Here is a 7,289-nt window from a genome sequence, read left to right as displayed (position 1 = left end):
TTCAACATTGGCAGAAGGTTTCTCAGTTGCTCCTTAGTGGTTAGTGCTAATTAAGTTCATCATTTTACTTCAGTTAATGCCACCGCTCCTCCAGAATACTATTTAACATTGGCAGGGATATGAGGCTTGTGCCTTTGTTAACTGGCTGGATGAAGAATGACATGGCAGGGCTCAGAGTGTTATCACCAAGCTCGCAGAAGATAACGTAAAGCTGGAGAAGAAACTGGCTGATCTGGAATGTACAATCGGTACAATGAAGCAAGAAAGAATCAATCACAGGCAACAGATGAAAGCAAGAGACAAGAAGGAACTAGCATGTGTAGTTGTGGTTGTCGCATTAGCCATGTTCTATGCGCTGTTTGCAATGATGATTAGGGGTTTTGTTTGACAGTATTGCTAAAGCACATCTAGATGTGCTCTAAGTAATGCACATCTAGGTCCTATGCCATTGATGTTACGTGAAGATTCGTGCAGATATTTTTCGTTGCCTTTTTTCTTTTCCTTTCTAGTTTGATTATTGTTGGCTTTATCAATAAGAACAGCTCAATGTATTGCTTGCCAACTGTCCTACTCCGTTCGTACCGGTACCGGTGCATAATCCCAAAACTCGTTCCTTGTTTTTGTCCTGAAAAAGGAAACTAGCCAAATAGCCAATAGGAGTCCTGCGCAACCCCAGGAATTTGGAGCGACTAGGTATAATTGTGGTTGATTATATCAGCAGTTAGATAATACGTCAACCCCCGCTTCAATTCCCCCCCCCCCCCTGCGCAAGAACCCCCCCCCCCCCCCCCCGCTTCAATTGGCAGTTCCTCTTCTCTGCATACCCCCCGCGCTTAAGTGTCCACCATATTCATCGTCCCCGGTAGGCCGTGCTACACACTGGCACACACTCTACAGCCATGTCGAGCGACAGCAAGGATGACAGTTCGGCCAGCAGTCAGGCGCCCGATGATAGGTCAACAAAAAAATCATCCCGCTCGTCTTCCATGAGTCCGGCGTCGAGCCCAGACCTCGATTATATCCGGTTCATGGAAGGGATGCCGCCTCCGGTGTCGTCAGACGACAACCAAACGGACAAGGAGCCGTCAGAGGATGAAGAAGAGGACGACGATGATGATGAGGAGGAATGGTCGAATGAGGAGGAGCAGGACGACGACAACAACGATGATGATGATGGCGGTGGCAATGAAAAGCCAACGGTCAGCGGCAAGAAGCATCCTCGCCAAGACAATGTCGCGGGGCCATCCAACAACAACAACAAGAAGAAGAAGGACTAAATTAAGGAGACTATATATATCTCTGTTTATCCTGTCAATATCATCGCAGACGGTTAGTAATATGTAATCGACAGAGATCTTCTACATTATCGCCCACAGGTTGGTTTGTTGAACTGTGTGCCCTAACGAGCACATAATTCAAAAAAAGACCATATGGGTTGTCTATAATGATCGCACACAATTCTGATTACCGACCTGTTTGCCGGGTATCACACACATATTGTTACGCCGAATCATTTGTGTTCACCTCAATCATCGCAAACGGTTCATCGGAGTGAACTGTATTCCGTATATCGCGCACACCTTGACCTGGCTGCCCATTTCTATTGTTCTATCTCATTGCAAACAGTTTGTACAGATCAACCGTATGCCCCTCATCGCACACACAACTAAAATCTAAACCGTGTTTGATGTATGATCCATCGCAAACGTTTTGCACCTTTTTTGACGGTTTTTTACATCACTGTTTGCGATTAATGCAACGCACATAGTTTCGTCAAAGGGTCTCTGATTGTAGTGTCGCGTTAGCAGCATTCTGCTGTAGTGGATAATTGATATCGCGCCCTTAGTTGTGTCCCACTCGGCTGGTTTGCCCCTTAATTTTGAAGAACTCGTGGTCCTGCCCAAGTGCGTTTAGTCCCCTTGTGTTTTTGCCCTTCCATCCCAATTCTGTCTAGTCAAAGACGTTTAACTGTTAGGGAGGCATTTATCTAGACCATTTTGCCCCTTGTTACAACTTCAATTAAAAATCAAAGAAAAAACAAGTTAAGCTCACATGTGGAACCCAATTAAATACAAAAGAATAAACCCTTCCCTCTCTTTTCCCTATGGGACCCATGCCCCCATCCCTTCCTATCTTCTTCCTCCCCCAGCTCCTCCCCGGCCTCCATCCCAGCCATCGCGCCATGAGCCCCGCCACCGGTTGCTAGTCCCTTCCTGACCTCCATCCTGGTCGAATCCGGTCCAGACGAAGCCTCCCACGACGGGATCCGCCGTCTGCTACCTCTTGAGCACTGCGTTGGTTTTCCCTTGAAGAGGAAGGGTGATGCAGCAAAGTAGCGTAAGTATTTCCCTCAGATTTTGAGTACCAAGGTATTAATCCAGTAGGAGGCCACACGCAAGTCCCTCGCACCTACACAAACAAATAAAATCCTCGCAAGCAACACAATAAAGGGGTTGTCAATCCCTTCACGGTCTCTTACGAAAGTGAGATCTAATAGATATGATAAGATAATATTTTTGGTATTTTTATGATAAAGATGCAAAGTAAACAAAGTGAAATAGAAACAGTGCAAGAAATAGCTTGTTGATGGAAGATTAATATGATGGAAAATAGACCCGGGGGCCATAGGTTTCACTAGTGGCTTCTCTCTAGAGCATAAGTATTACGGTGGGTAAACAAATTACTATTGAGCAATTGACAGAATAGAGCATAGTTATGAGAATATCTAGGTATGATCATGTATATAGGCATCACGTCCGAGACAAGTAGACCGACTCCTGCCTGCATCTACTACTATTACTCCACACATCGACCGCTATCCAGCATGCATCTAGAGTATTAAGTTCAAAAGAACAGAGTAACGCTTTAAGTAAGATGACATGATGTAGAGGGATAAACTCATGCAATATGATATAAACCCCATCTTGTTATCCTCGATGGCAACAATACAACACATGCCTTGCTTCCCCCACTATCACTGGGAAAGGACATCGCAAGATTGAACCCAAAGCTAAGCACTTCTCCCATTGCAAGAAAGATCAATCTAGTAGGCCAAACCAAACTGATAATTCGAAGAGGCTTGCAAAGATAAAAAATCATACATAAAAGAATTCAGAGAAGATTCAAATATTGTTCATAGATAAACTTGATCATAAACCCACAATTCATCAGTCTCAACAAACACACCGCAAAAGAAGGTTACATCGAATAGATCTCCATGAGAGAGGGGGATAACATTATATTGAGATCCAAAAAGAGAGAAGAAGCCATCTAGCTAATAAATATGGACCCGAAGGTCTGAAGTAAACTACTCACACATCATCAGAGAGGCTATGGTATTGATGTAGAACCCCTCTGTGATCGATGCCCCCTCCGACGGAGCTCCGGAAAAGGCCCCAAGATGGGATCTCACGGGTATAGAAGGTTGCGGCGGTGGAATTAGGTTTTTGGCTCCGTATCTGGTAGTTTGGGGCTACGTAGGTATATATAGGAGGAAGAAGTACGTCAGTGGAGCAATGTGGGCCCCACAAGGGTGGAGGGCGCGCCTAGGGGGGTAGACACGCCACCCTACCTCGTGCCTTCTTGGTTGCTTTCTTGACGTAGGGTACAAGTCCTCTCGATCACGTTCGTTCCAAAAATCACATTCCCGAAGGTTTCATTCCGTTTTCACTCCGTTTGATATTCTTTTTCTGCGAAACTCTGAAATAGGCAAAAAAACAGCAATTCTGGGTTGGGCCTCCAGTTAATAGGTTAGTCCCAAAAATAATATAAAAGTGTATAATAAAGCCCAATAATGTCCAAAACAGAATATAATATAGCATAGAACAATCAAAAATTATTTATACATTGGAGACGTATCAAGCATCCCGAAGCTTAATTCCTGCTCGTCGTCGAGTAGGTAAATGATAAAAACAGAATTTTTGGTGTGGAATGCTACTTGGCATAATTTCAATGTAATTCTCTTAATTGTGGTGTGAATATTCAGATCCAAAAGATTCAAGACAAAAGTTTAATATTGACATAGAAATAATAATACTTCAAGCATACTAACTAAGCAATTATGTCCTCTCAAAATAACATGGCCAAAGTAAGTTATCCCTACAAAATCATAAAGTCTGGCTATGCTCTATCTTCACCACTCAAAGTATTTAAATCATGCACAGCCCCGATGACAAGCCAAGCGATTGTTTCATACTTTTGGTGTTCTCAAACTTTTTCAATCTTCACGCAATACATGAGCATGAGCCATCGACATAGCACTATATGTGGAATAGAATGGTGGTTGTGGAGAAGACAAAAAGGGAGAATATGGTATCACATCAACTAGGCGTATCAACGGGCTATGGAGATGCCCATTAATAGATATCAATGTGAGTGAGTAGGGATTGCCATGCAATGGATGCACTAGAGCTATTAGTATATGAAAGCTCAACAAAAGGAACTAAGTGGGTGTGCATCCAACTCGCTTGCTCACGAAGACCTAGTGCATTTTGAGGAAGCCCATCATTGGAATATACAAGCCAAGTTCTATAATGAAAAATTCCCACTAGTATATGAAAGTGATATCATAGTAGACTCTCTATCATGAAGATCATGGTGCTACTTTGAAGCACAAGTGTGGTAAAAGGATAGTAGCTTTGTCCCTTCTCTCTTTTTCTCTCATTTTTTTATTTGGGCATTTTCTCTTTTTTATGGCCTCTTTTTTTTAGTCCGGAGTCTCATCCCGACTTGTGGGGGAATCATAGTCTCCATCATCCTTTCCTCACTTGGGACAATGCTCTAAAAATGATTACAACTCAAAAATTACAACTCAATACTTAGAACAAAATATGACTCTATGCGAATGCCTCCGGCGGTGTACTGGGATGTGCAATGATGCATTAGTGACATGTATGAAAGAATTATGAATGGTGGCTTTGCCACAAATACAATGTCAACTACATGATCATGCAAAGCAATATGACAATGATGGAGCATGTCATAGTAACGGAAAGGCGGCAAGTTGCATGGCAATATATCTCGGAATGTCTATGGAAATGCCATATTAGGTAGGTATGGTGGCTGTTTTTTGGAAGGTATTTGGTGGGTTTATGGTACCGGCGAAAGTTGCGCGATAATAGAGAGGCTAGCAATGGTGGAAGGGTGAGAGTGCGTATAATCCATTGACTCAACATTAGTCATAAAGAACTCACATACTTATTGCAAAAATCTATTAGTTATCAAAGCAAAGTATTACGCGCATGCTCCTAGGGGGATAGATTGGTAGGAAAAGACCATCGCTCGTCCCCGACCTCCACTCATAAGGAAGACAATCAATAAATAAATCATGCTCCGACTTCATCACATAACGGTTCACCATACGTGCATGCTACGGGAATCACAAACTTCAACACAAGTATTTCTCAAATTCACAACTACTCAACTAGCATGACTCTAATATCACCATCTCCATATCTCAAAACAATTATCAAGTATCAAACTTCTCATAGTATTCAACACACTCATAAGAAAGTTTTTTACTAGTCTCGAATACTTAGCATATTAGGATTAATTTCCCAATTTAAGAAAATTACCATGCTGTTTAAGACTCTAAAAATAATATAAGTGAAGCATGATATAATAATAGTTTCTAGAAAACAAATCCACCACCATGCTCTAAAAGATATAAGTGAAGCACTAGAGCAAAAACTATATAGCTCAAAAGATATAAGTGAAGCACATAGAGTATTCTAATAATTTTCAAATCATGTGTGTTTCTCTCAAAAGGTGTGTACATCAAAGATGATTGTGGTAAACTAACAAATAAAGACTCAAATAATACAAGACGCTCCAAGCAAAACACATATCATGTGGTGAATAAAAATAAAGCTCCAAGTAAAGTTACCGATGGAAGTAGACGAAAGAGGGGATGCCTTCCGGGGCATCCCCAAGCTTAGGCTTTTGGGCGTCCTTGAATTTTACCTTGGGGTGCCATGGGCATCCCCAAGCTTAGTCTCTTGCCACTCCTTGTTCCATAATCCATCAAAACTTAACCCAAAACTTGAAAACTTCACAACACAAAACTCAAAATAGAAAATCTCGTGAGCTCCGTTAGCGAAAGGAAACAAAACACCACTTCAAGGTACGGTAATGAACTCATTATTTATTTATATTGGTGTTAAACCTACTGTATTCCAACTTCTCTATGGTTTATAAACTATTTTACTAGCCATAGATTCATCAAAATAGGCAAACAACACACGAAAAACAGAATCTGTCAAAAACAGAACAGTCTGTAGTAATCTGTAGCTAACCAAAGTTCAGGAACCCCAAAAATTCTAAAAATGAATTGTTGGTAGTGAGGAATTTATCTATTAATCATATTCAAAAAGAATTAACTAAATAGAACTTTCCAAATAAAAATTGCAGCAATTCTCGTGAGCGCTAAAGTTTCTGTTTTTTACAGCAAGATCAGAAAGACTTTCCCCAAGTCTTCCCAACGGTTCTACTTGGCACGAACACTAATTAAACACAAAAAACACAACCAAAACAGAGGCTAGATAAATTATTTATTACTAAACAGGATAAAAAAATCAAGGAATAAAAATAAAATTGGGTTGCCTCCCAACAAGCGCTATCGTTTAACGCCCCTAGCTAGGCATAAAAGCAAAGATAGATCTAGGTATTGCCATCTTTGGTAGGCAATCCATAAGTGGCTCTCATAATAGATTCATATGGTAATTTAATTTTATTTATAGGGAAGTGTTACATGCCTTTCCTTAACAGAAATTGGAATCTAATATTCCCTTCCTTCATATCAATAATTGCACCAATCGTTCTAAGGAAAGGTCTACCAAGAATAATAGGACATGAAGGATTGCAATCTATGTCAAGAACAATAAAATCTACATGCACATAATTCCTATTTTCAACAATAAGAACATCATTAATTCTTCCCATAGGTTTCTTAGTGGTGGAATCCGCAAGGTGCAAGTTTAAAGAACAATCATCAAAATCACGGAAACCTAGCAAATCACACAAAGTCTTTGGAATCGTGGAAACACTAGCACCCAAATCACACAAAGCATAGCATTCATGATATTTAATTTTAATTTTAATAGTAGGTTCCCACTCATCATAAAGTTTTCTAGGGATATAAACTTCCAACTCAAGTTTTTCTTCAAAAGATTGCATCAAAGCATCAACGATATGTTTAGTAAAAGCTTTATTTTGACTCTAAGCATGTGCAGAATTTAGCACGGATTGTAACAAGGAAATACAATCAATCAAATAGAAATTATCATAATTAA

Source organism: Triticum urartu, chromosome 7A, assembly GCF_056163025.1.
Source record: "Triticum urartu cultivar PI428250 chromosome 7A, HENAU_Tu73, whole genome shotgun sequence".
NCBI classification, from domain to species: Eukaryota; Viridiplantae; Streptophyta; class Magnoliopsida; order Poales; family Poaceae; genus Triticum; species Triticum urartu.
Note: the sequence above shows the minus strand (reverse complement) of the source record.